Here is a 24,786-nt window from a genome sequence, read left to right as displayed (position 1 = left end):
TTCTGTTTTCTCCAACATAGGTGTGTCCGGTCCACGGCGTCATCCTTACTTGTGGGAACCAATACCAAAGCTTTAGGACACGGATGATGGGAGGGAACAAATCAGGTCGCCTAGATGGAAGGCACCACGGCCTGCAAAACCTTTCTCCCAAAAATAGCCTCAGATGAAGCAAAAGTATCAAATTTGTAGAATTTGGTAAAAGTGTGCAGTGAAGACAAAGTCGCTGCCTTACATATCTGATCAACAGAAGCCTCGTTCTTGAAGGCCCATGTGGAAGCCACAGCCCTAGTGGAGTGAGCTGTGATTCTTTCAGGAGGCTGCCGTCCGGCAGTCTCATAAGCCAATCGGATAATGCTTTTAAGCCAGAAAGAGAGAGAGGTAGAAGTTGCTTTTTGACCTCTCCTTTTACCAGAATAAACAACAAACAAAGAAGATGTTTGTCTGAAATCCTTAGTAGCTGCTAAGTAAAATTTCAGAGCACGAACTACATCCAAGTTGTGCAATAAACGTTCCTTCTTTGAAACTGGATTAGGACACAAAGAAGGCACGACTATCTCCTGGTTAATATTTTTGTTAGAAACAACTTTCGGAAGAAAACCAGGTTTAGTACGCAAAACCACCTTATCTGCATGGAACACCAGATATGGAGGAGAACACTGCAGAGCAGATAACTCTGAAACTCTTCTTGCAGAAGAAATTGCAACCAAAAACAAAACTTTCCAAGATAATAACTTTATATCAACGGAATGTAGGGGTTCAAACGGAATCCCCTGAAGAACTGAAAGAACTAGATTGAGACTCCAGGGAGGAGTCAAATTTTTGTAAACAGGCTTGATTCTAACCAGAGCCTGAACAAAAGCTTGAACGTCTGGCACAGCCGCCAGCTTTTTGTGAAGTAAAACAGATAAAGCAGAAATCTGTCCCTTCAAAGAACTTGCAGATAATCCTTTCTCCAAACCTTCTTGAAGAAAGGATAGAATCCTAGGAATCTTTATCTTGTTCCATGGGAATCCTTTAGATTCACACCAACAGATATATCTTTTCCATATTTTATGGTAGATTTTTCTAGTTACAGGCTTTCTAGCCTGAACAAGAGTATCAATGACAGAATCTGAGAACCCTCGCTTTGATAAAATCAAGCGTTCAATCTCCAAGCAGTCAGTTGGAGTGAGGCCAGATTCGGATGTTCGAACGGACCTTGAACAAGAAGGTCCTGTCTCAGAGGTAGCTTCCATGGTGGAGCCGATGACATATTCACCAGGTCTGCATACCAAGTCCTGCGTGGCCACGCAGGAGCTAACAAAATCACCGATACCCTCTCCTGTTTGATCCTGGCTACCAGCCTGGGAATGAGAGGAAACGGTGCGAACACATAAGCTAGGTTGAAGGTCCAAGGTGCTACTAGTGCATCCACTAGAGCCGCCTTGGGATCCCTGGATCTGGACCCGTAGTAAGGAACCTTGAAGTTCTGGCGAGACGCCATCAGATCCATGTCTGGGATGCCCCATAATTGAGTTATTTGGGCAAAGATTTCCGGATGGAGTTCCCACTCCCCCGGATGAAATGTCTGACGACTCAGAAAATCCGCTTCCCAATTTTCCACTCCTGGGATGTGGATTGCAGACAAGTGGCAGGAGTGAGTCTCCGCCCATTGAATTATTTTGGTCACTTCTTCCATCGCCAGGGAACTCCTTGTTCCCCCCTGATGGTTGATATACGCAACAGTCGTCATGTTGTCTGATTGAAACCTTATGAATTTGGCCTTTGCTAGCTGAGGCCAAGCCTTGAGAGCATTGAATATCGCTCTCAGTTCCAGAATGTTTATCGGTAGAAGAGATTCTTCCCGAGACCAAAGACCCTGAGCTTTCAGGGGTTCCCAGACCGCGCCCCAGCCCACCAGACTGGCGTCGGTCGTGACAATGACCCACTCTGGTCTGCGGAAGCTCATCCCTTGTGACAGGTTGTCCAGGGTCAGCCACCAACAGAGTGAATCTCTGGTCCTCTGATCTACTTGTATCGTTGGAGACAAGTCTGTATAATCCCCATTCCACTGTCTGAGCATGCACAGTTGTAATGGTCTTAGATGAATTCGCGCAAAAGGAACTATGTCCATTGCCGCAACCATCAAACCTATTACTTCCATGCACTGCGCTATGGAAGGAAGAAGAACAGAATGAAGTACTTGACAAGAGTTTAGAAGTTTTGATTTTCTGGCTTCTGTCAGAAAAATCTTCATTTCTAAGGAGTCTATTATTGTTCCCAAGAAGGGGACTCTTGTTGACGGAGATAGAGAACTTTTCTCTACGTTCACTTTCCACCCGTGAGATCTGAGAAAGGCTAGGACAATGTCCGTATGAGCCTTTGCTTGTGGCAGGGACGACGCTTGAATCAGAATGTCGTCCAAGTAAGGTACTACTGCAATGCCCCTCGGTCTTAGCACCGCTAGAAGGGACCCTAGTACCTTTGTGAAAATTCTTGGGGCAGTGGCTAATCCGAATGGAAGTGCCACAAACTGGTAATGTTTGTCCAGAAAGGCGAACCTTAGGAACTGATGATGTTCCTTGTGGATAGGAATATGTAGATACGCATCCTTTAAATCCACCGTGGTCATGAATTGACCTTCCTGGATGGTAGGAAGAATTGTTCGAATGGTTTCCATTTTGAACGATGGAACCCTGAGAAATTTGTTTAAGATCTTGAGATCCAAGATTGGTCTGAATGTTCCCTCTTTTTTGGGAACTATGAACAGATTGGAGTAGAATCCCATCCCTTGTTCTTTTAATGGAACAGGATGAATCACTCCCATTTTTAACAGGTCTTCTACACAATGTAAGAATGCCTGTTTTTTTATGTGGTCTGAAGACAATTGAGACCTGTGGAACCTTCCCCTTGGGGGTAGCTCCTTGAATTCCAGAAGATAACCTTGGGAGACTATTTCTAGGGCCCAAGGATCCAGAACATCTCTTGCCCATGCCTGAGCGAAGAGAGAAAGTCTGCCCCCCACCAGATCCGGCCGGATCGGGGGCCAACATCTCATGCTGTCTTTGTAGCAGTAGCAGGTTTCTTGGCCTGCTTACCTTTGTTCCAGCCTTGCATTGGCCTCCAGGCTGGCTTGGCTTGAGACGTATTACCCTCTTGCTTAGAGGGTGTAGAACTTGAGGCTGGTCCGTTTCTACGAAAGGGACGAAAATTAGGCTTATTTTTAGCCTTGAAAGACCTATCCTGAGGAAGGGCATGGCCCTTTCCCCCAGTGATATCTGAAATAATCTCTTTCAAGTCAGGGCCAAACAGCGTTTTCCCCTTGAAAGGAATATTAAGCAATTTGTTCTTGGATGACGCCTCCGCTGACCAAGACTTTAGCCAAAGCGCTCTGCGCGCCACAATAGCAAACCCTGAATTTTTCGCCGCTAATCTAGCTAATTGCAGGGTAGCGTCTAGAGTAAAAGAGTTAGCCAATTTAAGAGCACTAATTCTGTCCATAATCTCCTCATAAGAGGTATCTTTATCTAGCGACTTTTCTAGTTCATCAAACCAGAAACACGCTGCTGTAGTAACAGGAACAATGCATGAAATTGGCTGTAGAAGGTAACCTTGCTGAACAAACATCTTTTTAAGCAAACCTTCTAACTTTTTATCCATAGGATCTTTGAAAGCACAACTATCTTCTATAGGGATAGTAGTGCGTTTGTTTAAAGTAGAGACCGCCCCCTCGACCTTAGGGACTGTCTGCCATAAGTCCTTTCTGGGGTCGACTATAGGAAACAATTTCTTAAATATAGGGGGAGGGACAAAAGGTATGCCGGGCCCTTCCCATTCTTTGTTTACAATATCCGCCACCCGCTTGGGTATAGGAAAAGCTTCGGGGGGCACCGGGACCTCTAGGAACTTGTCCATCTTACATAATTTCTCTGGAATGACCAAATTGTCACAATCATCCAGAGTAGATAACACCTCCTTAAGCAGAGCGCGGAGATGTTCCAATTTAAATTTGAACGTAATAACATCAGGTTCAGCTTGTTGAGAAATTTTTCCTGAATCTGAAATTTCTCCCTCAGACAAAACCTCCCTAGCCCCTTCAGACTGGTGTAAGGGCATGTCAGAACCAGTATCATCGGCGCCCTCATGCTCTTCAGTATCTAAAACAGAGCAGTCGCGCTTTCGCTGATAAGTGGGCATTTTGGCTAAAATGTTTTTAATAGAATTATCCATTACAGCCGTTAATTGTTGCATAGTAAGGAGAATTGGCGCACTAGATGTACTAGGGGCCTCTTGTGTGGGCAAGACTGGTGTAGACACATAAGGGGATGATGCAGTACCATGCTTACTCCCCTCACTAGAGGAATCATCTTGGGCATCATTTTCACTATCACATGCATCACATCTATTTAAATGAGAAGGAACTTTGGCCTCCTGACATACAGAACATAGTCTATCTGATGGTACAGACATGTTAAACAGGCATAAACTTGATAACAAAGTACAAAAAACGTTTTAAAATAAAACCGTTACTGTCACTTTAAATTTTAAACTGAACACACTTTATTACTGAATATGCGAAAAAGTATGAAGGAATTGTCCAAAATTCATCAAAATTTCACCACAGTGTCATAAAGCCTTAAAAGTATTGCACACCAAATATGAAAGTCTTAACTCTTAAAATAACGGAACCGGAGCCGTTTTTACATTTAACCCCTATACAGTCCCTGGTATCTGCTTTGCTGAGACCCAACCAAGCCCAGAGGGGAATACGATACCAAATGACGCCTTCAGCACGCTTTTTCAGTGTATCAGAGCTCCTCACACATGCATCTGCATGCTTTGCTTCCCAAAAAACAACTGCGCATTAGTGGCGCGAAACTGAGGCTCTGCCTATGACTAGAGAAGGCCCCCAGTGAAAAAGGTGTCCAATACAGTGCCTGCCGTTTTTTTATCAAAATTCCCAAGATAAAAATAACTCCTCAAAGTAACAAACCATTAAACATGTTTATAAAACAAACGTTTTAGCCCAGAAAAATGTCTACCAGTCTTTAAAGCCCTTGTGAAGCCCTTTATAACTTGTTATTAAAATGGCTTACCGGATCCCATAGGGAAAATGACAGCTTCCAGCATTACCAAGTCTTGTTAGAAATGTGTCATACTTCAAGCAGCAAAAGTCTGCACACTGTTCCCCCCAACTGAAGTTACTTCATCTCAACAGTCCTGTGTGGAAACAGCCATCGATTTTAGTAACGGTTGCTAAAATCATCTTCCTCTTACAAACAGAAATCTTCATCTCCTTTCTGTTTCAGAGTAAATAGTACATACCAGCACTATTTTAAAATAACAAACTCTTGATTGAAGAATAAAACTACATTTAAACACCAAAAAACTCTAAGCCATCTCCGTGGAGATGTTGCCTGTACAACGGCAAAGAGAATGACTGGAGAAGGCGGAGCCTAGGGGGGATCATGTGACCAGCTTTGCTGGGCTCTTTGCCATTTCCTGTTGGGGAAGAGAATATCCCACAAGTAAGGATGACGCCGTGGACCGGACACACCTATGTTGGAGAAAAGAACATTTGAAATAACAGAGCCTATGACAGAAACCGTAAACTAATAAACAAGTCTAGATCTTGGTTTAGTCCCCTTTCAGAATCAGTCGAAGGCGTAGTAATTTCATTTCTCGTTTTCTGAGAGCCTAATGTATATAGGTTGCAGCGGTCATTAATGTGGGAAAAGTTAGCATAAACTGATTATGATGACCGCCTGTTTAGCCTCTTACCCAATACCGGCTTTAGCATGGCCACAGATACCCAGTCCTGGATTATGGCAAACCAGTCGCAGTGACCATATTGTAAGAGCCTCAGTTTGTTCCTCGGCTCGTCGCTGTTTGCCTGTACTCCAGCTAATTGTACACCGCTTTAGAACTCCAAACAGCGTCGATGGATACTTCCTCTCCGGCAGTTGCTTTTCCAGTGAAGGACCGGGAGGCCGTGATGACTCCCTGTAATCCATGCTCTGCGACGGTCACCTGTTCCGTCACAGGAGTTTTTTTTTTTTTTTTTTAAATAATTTTTATTAAGGTTCACCAAGCAGTACATAATAAATATATTACAATGTGAAGCACTGGTGCAAAAATGACATTTGTATACAGTACAAAACATTGGGCACCATATCCCACTACAGATAATAGCAAGAACCACATTGTTATTATTCACATCTTACAATACAGTATAACATATTATGCCTTCCAGCTGATAATGAGGGCCTCTTTTAGACCCCTCCTACACCTAAACCTTATGGAAGGCAAATTATAAATAAGGGACCACTTTTGGATCCCATATAAGAGGTAGAACCTTGTTTTTCTTCATTTTTTCTCATACACAAAGAACTTGATAGGTCATTCACAGACCTTATATTGATCAAAATAACAGCTGCAGCTAATAAGCCGACATGTGGGCATCAAATTATGATTTCTAAATAGTTAAGGCACAGTTGTGAGTTTGGAACACAGAAATATGCAGTCGGTATATGCAACAGTTATGAAAAAATGCAGCTTTCAGATACAAACACACTATGAACAGTAAGTTACAATATATTTGAGTTAAACTCTAACACACCTTACATAACTGGGAGAAGAAACTGCACTATGCTTATGGTTACATAATCCCTAGACACTTCAGATAAGGGGAATAACAGTACGTATATATCAATAAATAGCTCCCCTTAGTGCATAGTGTCATATATGGCAGGGTCCATTTAACTGTGAGGAAAAAATAGCAAAGAGTAGTATCTGTTATAACCTAAAAATATCGTGCAGGAAGCCCTATCAGCTGTAGCCTCTGATGAGCAACTCATTAAGGCTAGCATAATAAACTACAAAGTGTTAGAGGCGAACTGCAGCGTATATCATATAGTTAAGAAAGAGAACTACAATAACTTATGAATGCATCGTCACTAAACACATCTTAGGTAAAGAAAACCAACAGTACATATATGTAAATATATAACCTCTTATAGAGCATAACATAATATCGCCAGGCTCCATTAGCTATGAGACAAAAACTGTTTAAAGTGGACATGCTAATGGTAGCAATCATGTTTATATAGTTAGAGCTCACACATAGCTTAAGCAAATGGATAGCTAAAGGTTATGAAAATAACAATCTAAATTAAGTACTGTGTAGTTGGCTATCAGACCTTTTGCGTAACAAGAGAAGCTGCAATGGAGTGCACCTAAGTTTCTTGCGAGGACCTAACCTATTATCTATACTGAAAACGTCTCTCGAGCATCATAGAAAATGATAAATAGGTTTCCTAGCCTATAGTGGGGATAGTATAACAGTCTCAGTTTTCCATTCACTTGAGTCACTATAGGTAGCTATTATGCTCAGGATGTCCTAATGGCAAAGTTTTATGCGGGCAATAAGTCTGGAATCTGCCTTGAGGCATCCTGATAACCTAGCCCACACCTTGCCTATTACAGGGACTAGTAATTACCCTTCCCGGAGGTCCACAGAGTCTCACTGCAAACCAAGGGATACCTTGCAATCGAACCAGGATTAGCTGGGTCCCCCCTTGTCCATAACTGGCCCTTATTTCCCTGTCAACATCCAGAGAGGGTTTGGTATCCCATACTGAACTAATCTGAAAAGAAAAGGTTGCAAGCAAGTTCCGCCCCCGCTGGAAGTCAGCCATACATTGAGAGGTCTCCCTTATCCAGTCCTCGGACTCTGTGTCAAAATGCCTTGCAGCTGCCTCCGTGTGGATCTCTTCCCCAGGGGGCCGTCTGTGTCCCCCAGAGCCGGGCCAAGATACAAGGTAGGATCCCACACAGGCCGTCGGTTGTGGATATAGCAGAGCTCCATCTGCAGTAAGCTGGGCCACAGTAGACCGTAAAATTTCTCCTTGATTGTTAGGATCTATCGCTGTCGCCACCTCCGGCTTAAACGTTGCTGTCTCTGTATGCACATGCTCCATGAGGGCCGCAAGGCGGTCTAATCTGCTGCAAAACTTGTGCTCGAGATCGAGGAGCAGGTCTCTTATGATAATAGAAACATCCCTCATGTTGCAGATCTTATTGCAGGTTAAAGTAGATGCAGAGGCACAATGTTTAGGCTGCTTACCCCGGTTCCCCGAGGCTGAGTTCTCTTTCTTTGTAGGCCGCCAAGAGATCTCCGCGGTCCGGTCTGGGAAGCTTATTTTCTCTCAATATAGGTATAGTCCAATCCAGCAGTGCGTTATGCACTTCATGAAGATCAATTTCTTTCTGGATGGACGTGCAAAATCTTAATTACAAGGTGGATTGTAATTTTTCCTTACAGAGCTCCCAGTTTAGCAGCCATCTTAGGCCATAGCCCAGACACACCCCCCCTTCACGGGAGTTTTAACTGACATCTGCCAGGGATATGAGCACGATTTCCGCTGCTCGCCCATCTCATAGTCTTCAACATCGCAAATAGGTTCCATCTTTGGACTCCCCGGTGGCTCAGTAGTGGGATGTTGAAGGCAGGTATGGCTCATTATTATGTGAATAAGCTCTCTCCTTGCATCCTGTAGCACTGTAACCACCGTACTACAGAGCCCCTCCATATTGGTAAGTGTACAAGTCGCGGGGTCCTTAATGGTGTTAGAGGGAGAAGTTGAAAACGTAGTCGTTCTTCTGAGGTGTCCCAAAAAATCTTGGTATGCAGTATATGGAGGAGTTTTGAGCTCTTAGGGCTATACTATGCCACGAGGGCTAGAAGATGGCCGCTTCGTAATAGCTTCTGCACTAGATGACCTGCTAGTGAAGTACCCAGCTCGGTTATCTCGCCGTCTTCTTGGCTCCGACTGCCCAACCAGTTAAGTTTAGTTTCTCTGAACCTCAGTCCCACTTTTTGTTTAACCGAGTCTCCATTTAAGCTGATAAAGAAAGAATTTCTACGGAGCAGTAGTAATGTGCGACCATTTTGATGAATAAGTGCCCGGTTTTTAATAATCCTATTAAAAACAAGGGCACTTTAATTCATCAAAATTGACATTTGACTCTTTCTTCAAAAATTTACTTTTTCATTCTGGCAGCCGCTAATTTATCAAAATTGACCTTCACTTTAAGATTATATTGAATCAAACAAACATCAATTCGAATTTTAAAATCCTTGTCTAAAATATTACAGTGTGTCCAAATGTCAGCATCAATGTTTATCTTTAATTCTAAATTCACATATACATACTTTCAAAGTATAATACACAATGTAAAAAATGGCACTTACAAGTTCTGATGAGTGATCAATGACACAAGTGTTAAGAGAAATTAGGAAAAAATGTAGGGCATTTAAATTATTCAAAGAAAATAGTACAGCCTCAACATTCCATATTTATAAGGAATGTAACAAAGCATGCAAAAAAGCAATCAAATTAGTCAAAATTGAAAATAAAAAATCAAATGCAAAGGATTCTAAGTCTAACCCTAATATAGGTACATTAAAATGTGTGGAGGGTAGCATGATAAATAATGACAAGGAGTAGGCTGCTGTACTAAACCAGTTTGTTTCTTTAGTATACACAAGAGAGGAACCATTGGATGATACTTTGGAACAAAACAGAACATGCTAGTCCATACACACCATTAACTGGGTTATGTTTAGAGGATATCAGGAAAAAACTGGATAATATTAAGGTAAATAAAACTCTAGGCCCAGATGGAATACACCCAAGGGTGTTAAGGGAATTTAGCACTGTTATAGACAAATCACTACTTTTAATTTTTCAAGACTCATTCTCAGGCATGGTACCACAGGATTGGTGCAAAGCTGATGTGGTGCCACTCTTCAAAAAGGGAAGCAGGGATGATCCAGGAAGCTATAGACCAGTTAGTCTGACATCAATAGTGGGGAAGATATTTGAAGGGATTATAAGGGATTATATTGACGAGCATATTCATGTAAACAAGATTATGAGTTCTAATCAGCATGGTTTTAGGAGAAATAGATCGTGTCAAACTAATCTAATTAGATTATACGAGGAAGTAAGTAAAAATATAGATAAAGGGGAATCAGTTGATGTGATATACTTAGATTTTGCAAAGGCATTTGATACAGTGCCACATGAGAGATTAATGCACAAAATTAAGGGACTGGAAATAGCTGAAAATGTTAGCTCATGGATAAATAACTGGATAAAAGATAGGGAGCAATGAGTAGTAGTAAATGGATCATACTCAGATTGGACAAAGGTAATCAGTGGAGTCCCCCAGGGATCAGTACTGGGCCCTGTTCTTTTTAATATTTTTATAAATGACTTGGAGCAAGAATTAAATAGCAACATCTCTATTTTTGCAAATGATACTAAGTTAAGTAAGGTCATTAGGTCAGAGCAGGATGAAGTTTCGTTACAAAGGGATCTGCAAAAATTAGAAGTATGGGCAAGTAAATTGAAAATGAGATTTAATACGGGAAAATGCAAGGTTCTACATTTTGGAAGTAAAAATAAGCAGGCAACATATTTTTTAAATGGGACAAGACTTAGCCAAACAGAGGTGGAAAGGGATTTGGGGGTAGTAATAGATAACAAGCTAAAGATGGGTGCACAATGCAGGGCAGCGGCTTCAAAGGCTAATAAGATACTAGCATGTATTAAAAGAGGCATTGATTCAAGGGAGGAAAGCATAATTCTGTCACTATATAAAGCCCTGGTAAGACCTCACCTTGAGTATGGAGTGCAGTTCTGGGGATCGATTGCAAAAAAAGATATTGCAGAACTAGAAAAAGTTCAGAGAAGGGCCGCTTACTCAAATGGAATCAAGCAAAGGGAATGATGTCCATGGAAGCGACCATCAGACCAATTACCTCCATACATTGAGCCACTGATGGCCGAAAAGTAGACTGCAGAGAGAGGCAAGAGATAAGAATCTTGGATTTTCTGACCTCTGTCAGAAATATTTTCATAGATAGGGAATCTATTATGGTCCTGGCTGGGCTGTGCATTGCTATAACAACATATGTTCACATTTTCAAAGTTAACATTTTATAAGTGAGGCATTAACAATAGAATTATATAAGAATTCTACTCAGTACTCACCAGAGTGCTGCTTATTACGACACCATGCTGCCTATTGACATCTGCTGAAGAAATGCACACTACATCAAGCTAACCCTACTCTCTCTTCTAATTTCAGGTATGTGAATATATTCCTTGTCACTCTGCAAAGTATTCACTGCACTCTGGTGTTTTTCCTCTCCTGTAACTCTATTTTGGTATGTGAATATATTCCTTGTTACTCTGCAAAGTATTCACTGCACTCTGGTGTTTTTCCTCTCCTGTAACTCTATTTTGTCTGTGAATATTTACATAGAGCAAATGATTTTAGTTGGTTAATTTAGTCCTACATTTGATGTACTATTATCCAATGTCTTACTTCTAATGTTTTGTTAATTGCCATGTGATGCTCAATCCTTAGAAATACTTGTTATTATTCTAAAATTTATAGCTGTCTTATGCCACAGTTTTAACCCCCTCCACATTTTATTGTCTGCTTACTTAACATCTCACCCTGACCAGACCAAAACCTAACTTTCCAATTGGCCTTTCCAATTGTCTTTGATTAGCAATCAACTAAATTTACTGGACTCAGCTGACTGCCCTCCCTGCATATATTTCACACTAGATTGGGCTGTGCATTGAACTGGGTGAGGCATTAACAATATTATTATACAAGAATTGAACAAGGATTGAGCAAGGGGCAAGACACAAGGCAAGTACTTATGTAAAATTATGTTTCATATACCCTTTTGTTTTCTTATGCAATTGCTACTGTAATTCTGTTGTGTCTTGTGTTCTTAACTGGTTCCCACTTTTGTAAAAAATGCTCAATTTATTCATAATCATTTTTGCTACCTCATGTCTCTATAACAAACTACATTATTACTACAATTACTCCGTCTCCCTCTCCACCTGCACTGTTCATTAGCCCATCTCTCTTAAACTCACCTTACTTTTGTACTCATGAACTTTACCTATTCCTAAACACTCTCTCTCCCCCCTGCAGCTTGTCTCAAAAGCAGTCTCACTACTGCAAATCTGTATCTCATCTCATGTCACTCTCCCTCTTGCTTTTACTTATTGCTGGTGACATCTCCCCTAATCCTGGTCCCCAACCATTGCCTAGCCGTGCACATCCATGTGTACCACCCCATAGACTCAGAAAACAAAACTCTGCAAACCTTACTCACATTCCTCTTGCATCAAAAGCCACTACCCCTTTCACTTGCGCACTCTGGAACGCTCGCTCTGTTTGCAACAAGCTCACTTCTATACATGACCTCTTCATCTCCTGCTCCCTCAACCTTCTGGCCCTAACAGAAACCTGGCTCTCTCCCCTAGACACAGCATTCACTGCTGCTCTGTCACATGGGGGTCTCCACTTCAGCCACACTCCTAGGTCTGGTAATAAACAAGGAGGTGGTGTAGGTATTTTACTTTCCTCTAGTTGCACCTTTCAACGAATACATCCCAACTCTTCCCTCACATTTCCCTTATTCGAAACCCACATGATTTGCTTATTCTCCCCTCTCTCTGTACGTGTTGCAGTCATATGCCGACCCCCTGGCTCCTCAACTCAATTTCTAGATCACTTGGCTGCCTGGCTACCTTATTTCCTTTCCTCAGCCACCCCTGCACTCATTCTTGCGACTTTAACATCCCTCTTGACAATTCCACTGCCTCATCTGCAAAACAACTTCTGCAACTCACTTCCTCTTTCAGTCTGTCACAATGGACTGATTCTCCCACTCACAAAGACGGTCACTCTCTTGACCTGATCTTTAGCTATAGATGCACTCTCTTAAACTTCACAAACTCCCCCTTTCCTCTTTCTGACCACCATCTCCTTACTTGCAACATATCATCCTTCCCTACAACTCTCCCTCCTTCTACTCCTCACACCAAACTTCACAGAAGCATTATGTCATTAGATCAGCAACAGCTTGCTAATTCCCTCAAACCTCTCCTCTCATCCTTCTCCTCCTTTTCCTGCCCTGAACAATCTGCCACTATAATTCCATCCTTATATCCGTCCTTGACAATCTCGCCCCTCTTACCATAGCTCGGAAAGCACACACTCATCCTTGGCCCTGGCAGACTCCTCTGACACTGTACCTACGCAGATGTTCCCGTACTGCTGAGCGGCACTGGATAAAATCTCGGAGTTAACCTGATTTTCTTCATTACAAATTCATCTTGAACTCCTACTATTCTGCCCTTAATCTCCATAAGCAACACTACTTCTCTACTCTTATCTCTAATCTTTCTTTAAACCCAAAACTTCTCTGTCAGCTCAAGACTTTGCCAGCCACTTCAATAACAAAATCGACTCCATCAGAAATGAAATCAGCTCTCAACATAATTCCATTCTCTCCCCCCCTCAAATGCTCTCACTCAACCACAACCCACATAACCTTAAACTTAGCTCATTCTCCCCTGTTACTGAGGAAGAAGTTTTGGCACTTATACTGCGCTCTAACCTTACTACCTGTCCCCTTGACCCTATCCCCTCACAGCTACTCCCCTCCCTCTCTGCTACCCTTCCCTCTATACTAACACACATTTTCAACCTCTCCCTCAGCACCGGTATATTTCCCTCATCACTGAAACATGCACTGGTCACACCTATCCTCAACAAATCTTCCCTTGATCCTACCTCCCCATCCAACTACCGCCCTATTTCCCTCCTCCCTCTTGCATCAAAGCTTCTAGAAAAAATAGTATATGCACGCCTATCCCATTTCCCTACGTTAAACTCCCTTCTTGACCCACTGCAATCTGGATTTCGTCCCCATCACTCCAGAGACAGCTATTGTTAAGGTTACCAACGACCTACTTACAGCAAAATCAAAAGGCCACTTCTCTCTGCTTATCTTCCTTGATCTGTCCGCAGCCTTTGACACTGTTGACCACCCTCTTTTGCTCCAAACCCCTCCAATCCTTCGGCATCTGTGACACAGCCCTTTCTTGGCTCTCTTCCTACTTGTCAAACCGTAGCCTTCTCTGGGCCTCCTCTACCCCGTCACCACTTTCTGACAGAGTACTGCAAAGCTCTGTCCTCGGTCCCCTTCTCTTCTCAATCTACACGTCATCAATAGGTTCCCTAGTAAAGTCCCACGGTTTCCAATATCATTTGTATGCCGATGACACCCAAATCTACTTCTCTGCACCAGACCTATCTCCTTCCTTGCTAACCCGTGTCTCTAACTGTCTTTCTCACATCTCTTCCTGGATGTCCTCTCACTACCTCAAGCTAAATCTCTCCAAAGCTCCTCATTTTCCCCCCTTCTTCCAAAATCTCCACCCCCAATCTCTCTATAACCGCCGTCCGACAACTCCATCATTACCCCTATCCCGCATGCCCGATGTCTCGGGGTCCATTTGACTCAGATCTTTATTTCACTCCTCACATTCAGTCCTTGGCTAAAGCCTGCCACTTCCACCTTAAAAACATCTCTAAAATTAGACACTTCCTTACACAAGACACAACTAAGATTTTAATCCACTCTCTTATTCTTTCCCGCCTCAATTACTGCAACTCTGTCCTCTCTGGTCTCCCCACCTGCCGCCAAGCTCCTTTACAATCCATAATGAATGCCACTGCCAGTCTCATCTTCCTTACACGTCGCTCTTCATCTGCTGCACCAATCTGCCAATCCCTTCACTGGCTTCATCTTGCCTCTAGGATCAAACACAAAATTCTCACTCTGACATACAAAGCCCTCAACTGCACTGCTCCCCCCTATATCTCAGACCTTATCTGCAGATACTCTCCCTGCTGTCCCCTTCGCTCTGCTCATGACCTCCTACTCTCCTCCTCTCTGGTTACCTCATCGCACTCCTGTTTACAGGACTTCTCCAGACTGTTTCCCATCTTGTGGAACTCTCTGCCTCGCTCCACAAGACTCTCCCCTAGTTTTGAAAGCTTCAAGCGCTCCCTAAAGACTCTACTGTTCAAGGATGCATACAACCTATGCTAACCTTACTTTATACCAATTCCATTCCTCCATTGCTATCCCTTAAACCCCCTTAGCATGTAAGCCTAAGAGTCCAGCTGTTTGTAGATCACCTTCTTAAGAGCTGACTACAACAGTGCAATTCTTGGCAGGGCCCTCTACCCATTTGATCCCTATAATTGTTTTGTTGTACTCCCCCTTTGTTTATAGCACTGCAGAATCTGTTGGCGCTCTACAAATAACCGATAATAATAATGGTCCCTAAGTAAACTACCCTTGTAGCTGGAACAAGGGAACTCTTTCCCAGATTCACCTTCCATCCGTGGGAACGTAGAAAAGAGAAACTGTATGACAGTTTGCTTGTTGAAAGGATGGTGCCTGAACCAATATGTTGTCCAGGTATGGCGCCACTGCAATTCCCTGAGACCTGATCACTGAAAAGAGAGACGACAGAACCTTTGAGAAAATTATGGGAGCTGTGGCAAAGCCAAATTGAAAAGCCACAAACTGAAAGTGTTTGTCTAGAAAAGCGAATGTCAGGAACTTTTGATGATCCCTGTGGATAGGAACATGAAGATATGCATCCTTCAGGTCTATGGTTGTCATGAACTGACCCTCTTGGACCAAAGGAAGAATGGAACAAATGGTTTCCATTTTGAAGGATGGTACCCTGAGAAACTTCGAGACACTTTAGGTCTAGAATAGGATGAAAAACCCCCCTCTTTTTTGGGAACTACGAACAGATTTGAATAGAATCCTAGACCCTGTTCCCTTACTGGAACTGGGACTATCACTCCCAGGGAAGAAAGATCTCAAATGCAATTCAAAAATGCCTCTATTTTTATCTGGTCCGCAGATAATATTGAGAGGTGGAACCTGCCCCTGGGAGGAAAATTTTGAATTCTATTTTGTAACCCTGAGGTACTATGTCCACAGCCCAGGGATCTGGGACATCTCGTATCCAAGCTTTATAAAACAGAGAAAGCCTGCCCCCACTTGATCCGATCCCGGATCGGCGGCAAACCCTTCATGCTGATTTAGACTCAGCTGCTGCCTTCTTAGATTGCTTCCCCTTGTTCCAAGACTGAGTGGGTTTCCAAGAAGACTTGGACTGCTCCTTCTTGGAAGAGGAAGACTTTCCTTTGAAGTTATGAAAGGACGAAAATTACTTTGACGTCCTTTAGGTCTTTTCTTCTTGTCTCGTGGTAGAAAATACCCTTTTCCACCAGTAATATCAGAAATTATTTCTGCCTGAACAGGTCCAAACAAGGTCTTACCCTTGTAAGGAAGCGCCAGAAGCTTAGACTTAAAGGTAACATCTGCTGACTATGATTTTAGCCACAATGCCCTGTGGACTAGGACAGCGAAGCCAGATATCTTGGCTCCCAGTTTATTAACTTGCATGGTAGCATCAGAAATAAAGGAATTGGCTAGCTTGAGAGCCTTAATTCTGTCTTGGATCTCCTCCAAAGGAGTCACTACTAAAATTGAATCAGACAAGGCGTTGCACCAAAAAGATGCAGCACTTGACACAGTGGCAATACAAACTGCAGGTTGCAATTGAAGACCTTGATAAACATACATCTTCTTCAAATAAGCCTCCAGCTTTTTGTCCATTGGATCCTTAAAAGAGCAGCTATCCTCTAAAGGGATAGTAGTTCTCTTAGCCAGAGTAGAAATGGCCCCTTCTACTTTAGTGACAGGAGACGGGGAAAAAGGTATCCCTGGCTTTTCCCATTCCTGTGAAGTAATTTTTGTGGCAAGGTCTGGAACAGGAAACACTTCCACAGTGGAAGGAACATCATAGTATTTATTAAGTTGACTAGATTTCTTAGGGTTAACAACAACAGGAGTATCAGAGTCATCCAAAGTAGCCAAAACCTCCTTTAACAATACACAAAGGTGATCAAGCTTGATCTGAAGGTTACTACTTCAGCATCAGATGAAGGATTTATACTGTCCGAATCTGATATTTCACCCTTAGAGGCTACCAACGTATCCTCCTCATCAGACTTATGAGGGAGAGCAACCTGAGTAGCAGTGTTTGGAACAGAAACCTTATTATCTTAATCTTTAATTTTCCTCTTGTGGTTTCCCTTTAACATAGGAAAAGCAGATAATGCTGCAGATACCGCACAAGATACCTGAGCAGCAATTTTTGTGGGCAAATAAACTCCTCTAGGAGGTTGAGAGGAACTGCAGGGCATTGCATGTGACACCATAGAGGCTTGGGACATTTGAGGAGAAAGCTGTGGCATCATCCTGAGAGACATTTGGCTCAGTGGGCAAAATTTTACTTTTACACTCTATGGTTCTAGCTAAACAAGAAGCACAGATTTGCATGGGCAAAACAATTTGTGCCTCCAAACATAGTAAACATCTGTCACAAGCAACATTGTCCTCTATCTGGTCTGCAGATTGATCCATGTCCACAGCACAGTAAAAATTCCAAAAATTAACTGAGAGAGAAAAATAAATAAAATGACTACTGTCACTTTAAATCTCTTTAATCTTCAAGAGCGTTATTTCTTTCATGTAATTAGCAAGAGTCCATGAGCTAGTGACGTATGGGATATACATTCCTACCAGGAGGGGCAAAGTTTCCCAAACCTCAAAATGCCTATAAATACACCCCTCACCACACCCACAATTCAGTTTTTACAAACTTTGCCTCCTATGGAGGTGGTGAAGTAAGTTTGTGCTAGATTCTACGTTGATATGCGCTCCGCAGCAAGTTGGAGCCCGGTTTTCCTCTCAGCGTGCAGTGAATGTCAGAGGGATGTGAGGAGAGTATTGCCTATTTGAATGCAGTGATCTCCTTCTACGGGGTCTATTTCATAGGTTCTCTGTTATCGGTCGTAGAGATTCATCTCTTACCTCCCTTTTCAGATCGACGATATACTCTTATTTATATACCATTACCTCTGCTGATTCTCGTTTCAGTACTGGTTTGGCTTTCTACAAACATGTAGATGAGTGTCCTGGGGTAAGTAAATCTTATTTTCTGTGACACTCTAAGCTATGGTTGGGCACTTTGTTTATAAAGTTCTAAATATATGTATTCAAACATTTATTTGCCTTGACTCAGAATGTTCAACATTCCTTATTTTCAGACAGTCAGTTTCATATTTGGGATAATGCATTTGAATCAATCATTTTTTTACCTTAAAAAATTTGACCTTTTTTTCCCTGTGGGCTGTTAGGCTCGCGGGGGCTGAAAATGCTTCATTTTATTGCGTCATTCTTGGCGCGGACTTTTTTGGCGCAAAAAATCTTTTCCGTTTCCAGCGTCATACGTGTCGCCGGAAGTTGCGTCATTTTTTGACGTTCTTTTGCGCCAAAAATGTCGGCATTCCGGATGTGGCGTCATTTTTGTCGCCAAAAGCATTTAGGTGCCAAATAATGTGGGCGTCTTATTTGGCGCTAAAAAAATATGGGCGTCGCTTTTGTCTCCACATTATTTAAGTCTCATTTTTCATTGCTTCTGGTTGCTAGAAGCTTGTTCTTTGGCATTTTTTCCCATTCCTGAAACTGTCATTTAAGGAATTTGATCAATTTTGCTTTATATGTTGTTTTTTCTCTTACATATTGCAAGATGTCTCACGTTGCATCTGAGTCAGAAGATACTTCAGGAAAATCGCTGTCTAGTGCTGGAACTACCAAAGCTAAGTGTATCTGCTGTAAACTTTTGGTAGCTATTCCTCCGGCTGTTGTTTGTATTAATTGTCATGACAAACTTGTTAATGCAGATAATATTTCCTTTAGTAATGTACCATTGCCTGTTGCTGTTCCTTCAACATCTAAGGTGCAGAATGTTCCTGATAACATAAGAGATTTTGTTTCTGAATCCATAAAGAAGGCTATGTCTGTTATTTCTCCTTCTAGTAAACATAAAAAATCTTTTAAAACTTCTCTCTCTACAGATGAATTTTTAAATGAACATCATCATTCTGATTCTGATGACTCTTCTGGTTCAGAGGATTCTGTCTCAGAGATTGATGCTGATAAATCTTCATATTTATTTAAAATGGAATTTATTCGTTCTTTACTTAAAGAAGTACTAATTGCTTTAGAAATAGAGGATTCTGGTCCTCTTGATACTAATTCTAAACGTTTAGATAAGGTATTTAAATCTCCTGTGGTTATTCCAGAAGTTTTTCCTGTTCCTAATGCTATTTCTGAAGTAATTTCCAAATAATGGGATAAATTGGGTAATTCATTTACTCCTTCTAAACGTTTTAAGCAATTATATCCTGTGCCGTCTGACAGATTAGAATTTTGGGACAAAATCCCTAGAGTTGATGGGGCTATTTCTACCCTTGCTAAACGTACTACTATTCCTACGTCAGATGGTACTTCGTTTAAGGATCCTTTAGATAGGAAAATTGAATCCTTTCTAAGAAAAGCTTATCTGTGTTCAGGTAATCTTCTTAGACCTGCTATATCATTGGCTGATGTTGCTGCAGCTTCAACTTTTTGGTTGGAAACTTTAGCGCAACAAGTAACAGATCATGATTCTCATAATATTATTCTTCTTCAGCATGCTAATAATTTTATCTGTGATGCCTTTTTTGATATTATCAGAGTTGATGTCAGGTTTATGTCTCTAGCTATTTTAGCTAGAAGAGCTTTATGGCTTAAGACTTGGAATGCTGATATGGCTTCTAAATCAACTCTACTTTCTATTTCTTTCCAGGGTAACAAATTATTTGGTTCTCAGTTGGATTCTATTATCTCAACTGTTACTGGTGGGAAAGGAACTTTTTTACCACAGGATAAAAAATCTAAGGGTAAAAACAGGGCTAATAATCGTTTTCGTTCCTTTCGTTTCAACAAAGATCAAAAGCCTGATCCTTCTTCCTCAGGAGCAGTTTCAGTTTGGAAACCATCTCCAGTCTGGAATAAATCCAAGCCTTCCAGAAAGGCAAAGCCTGCTTCTAAGTCCACATGAAGGTGCGGCCCTCATTCCAGCTCAGCTGGTAGGGGGCAGGTTACGTTTTTTCAAAGAAATTTGGATCAATTCTGTTCACAATCTTTGGATTCAGAACATTGTTTCAGAAGGGTACAGAATTGGTTTCAAGATGAGACCTCCTGCAAAGAGATTTTTTCTTTCCCGTGTCCCAGTAAATCCAGTAAAAGCTCAAGCATTTCTGAATTGTGTTTCAGATCTAGAGTTGACTGGAGTAATTATGCCAGTTCCAGTTCCGGAACAGGGGATGGGGTTTTATTCAAATCTCTTCATTGTACCAAAGAAGGAGAATTCCTTCAGACCAGTTCTGGATCTAAAAATATTGAATCGTTATGCAAGGATACCAACGTTCAAAATGGTAACTGTAAGGACTATCTTGCCTTTTGTTCAGCAAGGGCATTATATGTCCACAATAGATTTACAGGATGCATATCTGCATATTCTGATTCATCCAGATCATTATCAGTTCCTGAGATTCACTTTTCTGGACAAGCATTACCAGTTTGTGGCTCTGCCGTTTGGCCTAGCTACAGCTCCAAGAATTTTTACAAAGGTTCTCGGTGCCCTTCTGTCTGTAATCAGAGAACAGGGTATTGTGGTATTTCCTTATTTGGACGATATCTTGGTACTTGCTCAGTCTTTACATTTAGCAGAATCTCATACGAATCGACTTGTGTTGTTTCTTCAAGATCATGGTTGGAGGATCAATTTACCAAAAAGTTCATTGATTCCTCAGACAAGGGTAACCTTTCTGGGTTTCCAGATAGATTCAGTGTCCATGACTCTGTCTTTAACAGACAAGAGACGTCTAAAATTGATTTCAGCTTGTCGAAACCTTCAGTCACAATCATTCCCTTCGGTAGCCTTATGCATGGAAATTCTAGGTCTTATGACTGCTGCATCGGACGTGATCCCCTTTGCTCGTTTTCACATGCGACCTCTTCAGCTCTGTATGCTGAATCAATGGTGCAAGGATTACACAAAGATATCTCAATTAATATCTTTAAAACCGATTGTACGACACTCTCTAACGTGGTGGACAGATCACCATCGTTTAATTCAGGGGGCTTCTTTTGTGCTTCCGACCTGGACTGTAATTTCAACAGATGCAAGTCTCACAGGTTGGGGAGCTGTGTGGGGATCTCTGACGGCACAAGGAGTTTGGGAATCTCAGGAGGTGAGATTACCGATCAATATTTTGGAACTCCGTGCAATTTTCAGAGCTCTTCAGTTTTGGCCTCTTCTGAAGAGAGAATCGTTCATTTGTTTTCAGACAGACAATGTCACAACTGTGGCATACATCAATCATCAAGGAGGGACTCACAGTCCTCTGGCTATGAAAGAAGTATCTCAAATTTTGGTTTGGGCGGAATCCAGCTCCTGTCTAATCTCTGCGGTTCATATCCCAGGTATAGACAATTGGGAAGCGGATTATCCGGGCGAATGGTCTCTTCACCCAGAGGTATTTCTTCAGATTGTTCAAATGTGGGAACTTCCAGAAATAGATCTGATGGCGTTTCATCTAAACAAGAAACTTCCCAGGTATCTGTCCAGATCCCGGGATCCTCAGGCGGAGGCAGTGGATGCATTATCACTTCCTTGGAAGTATCATCCTGCCTATATCTTTCCGCCTCTAGTTCTTCTTCCAAGAGTAATCTCCAAGATTCTGAAGGAATGCTCGTTTGTTCTGCTGGTAGCTCCGGCATGGCCTCACAGGTTTTGGTATGCGGATCTTGTCCGGATGGCCTCTTGCCAACCGTGGACTCTTCCGTTAAGACCAGACCTTCTGTCGCAAGGTCCTTTTTTCCATCAGGATCTGAAATCCTTAAATTTAAAGGTATGGAGATTGAACGCTTGATTCTTGGTCAAAGAGGTTTCTCTGACTCTGTGATTAATACTATGTTACAGGCGCGTAAATCTGTATCTAGAGAGATATATTATAGAGTTTGGAAGACTTATATTTCTTGGTGTCTTTCTCATCATTTTTCTTGGCATTCTTTTAGAATACCGAGAATTTTACAGTTTCTTCAGGATGGTTTAGATAAGGGTTTGTCCGCAAGTTCCTTGAAAGGTCAAATCTCTGCTCTTTCTGTTCTTTTTCACAGAAAGATTGCTATTCTTCCTGATATTCATTGTTTTGTACAAGCTTTGGTTCATATAAAACCTGTCATTAAGTCAATTTCTCCTCCTTGGAGTTTGAATTTGGTTCTGGGGGCTCTTCAAGCTCCTCCGTTTGAACCTATGCATTCATTAGACATTAAATTACTTTCTTGGAAAGTTTTGTTCCTTTTGGCAATCTCTTCTGCCAGAAGAGTTTCTGAATTATCTGCTCTTTCTTGTGAGTCTCCTTTTCTGATTTTTCATCAGGATAAGGCGGTGTTGCGAACTTCTTTTGAATTTTTACCTAAAGTTGTGAATTCCAACAACATTAGTAGAGAAATTGTGGTTCCTTCATTATGTCCTAATCCTAAGAATTCTAAGGAGAAATCGTTGCATTCTTTGGATGTTGTTAGAGCTTTGAAATATTATGTTGAAGCTACTAAGTCTTTCCGAAAGACTTCTAGTTTATTTGTTATCTTTTCCGGTTCTAGAAAAGGCCAGAAAGCTTCTGCCATTTCTTTGGCATCTTGGTTGAAATCTTTAATTCATCTTGCCTATGTTAAGTCGGGTAAAACTCCGCCTCAGAGGATTACAGCTCATTCTACTAGGTCAGTTTCTACTTCCTGGGCGTTTAGGAATGAAGCTTCGATTGATCAGATTTGCAAAGCAGCAACTTGGTCCTCTTTGCATACTTTTACTAAATTCTACCATTTTGATGTATTTTCTTCTTCTGAAGCAGTTTTTGGTAGAAAAGTACTTCAGGCAGCGGTTTCAGTTTGAATCTTCTGCTTATGTTTTTCATTAAACTTTATTTTGGGTGTGGATTATTTTCAGCAGGAATTGGCTGTCTTTATTTTATCCCTCCCTCTCTAGTGACTCTTGTGTGGAAAGATCCACATCTTGGGTAATCATTATCCCATACGTCACTAGCTCATGGACTCTTGCTAATTACATGAAAGAAAACATAATTTATGTAAGAACTTACCTGATAAATTAATTTCTTTCATATTAGCAAGAGTCCATGAGGCCCGCCCTTTTTTTGTGGTGGTTATGATTTTTGTATAAAGCACAATTATTCCAATTCCTTATTTTATATGCTTTCGCACTTTTTTATCACCCCACTTCTTGGCTATTCGTTAAACTGAATTGTGGGTGTGGTGAGGGGTGTATTTATAGGCATTTTGAGGTTTGGGAAACTTTGCCCCTCCTGGTAGGAATGTATATCCCATACGTCACTAGCTCATGGACTCTTGCTAATATGAAAGAAATGAATTTATCAGGTAAGTTCTTACATAAATTATGTTTTTTCTGTAGCATAACACGCTAAATAGACATTGACAAGTCTTGACAAAAAAATTAAACACCTCTACACCTCTGAGGTGCTCCTACCGTACCCACAGGAGTATATCAGAGAACTGAAAAACCATCAGCCAGAATTCTCCTTCAGCGTATCGAACCGACACAGGAGAATGAAGGAAAGCTGTGACGTCGCTCCGCTCCGATACTACAGAGAGAAGGAAGTCACATGATCGTCAGAGTGAGTTCCCTATCTCTGTTAAAAGATCGATTAACAGCAAGGTAACTCCTTCCAGTAGGCTAACTGATACTCCAGAGCGGTACAAACAGTGAAAAACATGTCACACACAATATGCCTCAAGCAGCATGTGAAAATACAAATGTTCAAAAAGCAGCACTTTAGCTTACTGAACTAACTTTCCAATACAAGCCCACAAAAAAGAAAAATAAGGCACAGTGGATTAATAGTTCCATATATGAATGGAAAAAAATGAACCACTAATCTACCACATTAGTGCCTGCACCCTGCTCATAAAATAATCCAGCCTAATTGATTATATTAAAACTGTCCCAAATATACTGCAGCATAAATCTTCTTAAAGTGAAGGTCAATTTGGATGAATTAGTGCCCGGTTTTTAATAATCCTATTAAAAACAAGGGCACTTTAATTAATCAAAATTGACATTTCACTCCTTTTCTTCAAAAACTTACCTTTTAATCCTGAAAGCCGCTCCAGCAATTCCCCAGGCTGTCGGAAGCCTCTTCTTACGTCAGAAATTACGAATCCGGCTTCCTCCAATCACGGTTTTCCCCCGGGGGATCATGGCCTGATGCAATGCCGTGATTGGAGGAAGACGGATTCGTCATTTTGGACCCGCAAAGAGGGCTTGCGACGGGCAGAGGAAGCGCTGGATCGGCTTTCAGAATTAAAAAGGTACGTTTTTGAAGAAAAGAATTAAAATGTCAATTTTGATTAATTAAAGTGCCCTTGTTTTTAATAGGATTATTAAAAACCGGGCACTTATTCATCAAAATTGACCTTCACTTTAAAGTGCCAGTCTTCAGAAACTAGAAGACAAAAAGTACTTACCTGCAGTCTAGCTGTCCAGCAGGATGACAGCTTACAAGGTGTGAGAGGACACATACTCCTCACAGAGACCTGTAAAAAAAGAAAGAACAGAGTAAACCTACACGGACTTTGTATACCATGAGCCGCAAATATGTTAGGAAAACAAAGCAAGGCCGACCTCACAAGTTCCTAACTGCTTTAAAGCCACTACTACTCTACTGCAGAGATTGACGTGGACTACAGCTATACCCAAAAACCTTGCTTGTAGCGAAAAGAAATCCAATTTTCTTCAGACACCAAAACTTCACCTCCTCCATTGACAGAGGCAAAGAGAATGACTGGGGATTATGGGTAGGGTAGTGACACTTAACAGCTTTGTGGTGCTCTTTGCCTCC

General features: G+C 41.6%; 1 protein-coding gene across 1 annotated transcript in view; it reads right to left on the bottom strand.

Moving 5' to 3' along the window:
* ABCB1 (ATP binding cassette subfamily B member 1) overlaps nucleotides 1–24,786 on the bottom strand; it is a 273,231-nt gene that overhangs the window by 16,451 nt on the left and 231,994 nt on the right. The gene's annotated exons all lie outside the window — the stretch shown is intronic.

Source organism: Bombina bombina, chromosome 5 (assembly GCF_027579735.1).
Source record: "Bombina bombina isolate aBomBom1 chromosome 5, aBomBom1.pri, whole genome shotgun sequence".
Lineage (NCBI taxonomy): Eukaryota > Metazoa > Chordata > Amphibia > Anura > Bombinatoridae > Bombina > Bombina bombina.
The sequence above is the reverse complement of the archived record's forward strand: the minus strand, read 5'-3'. Positions and strand labels throughout refer to the sequence as shown.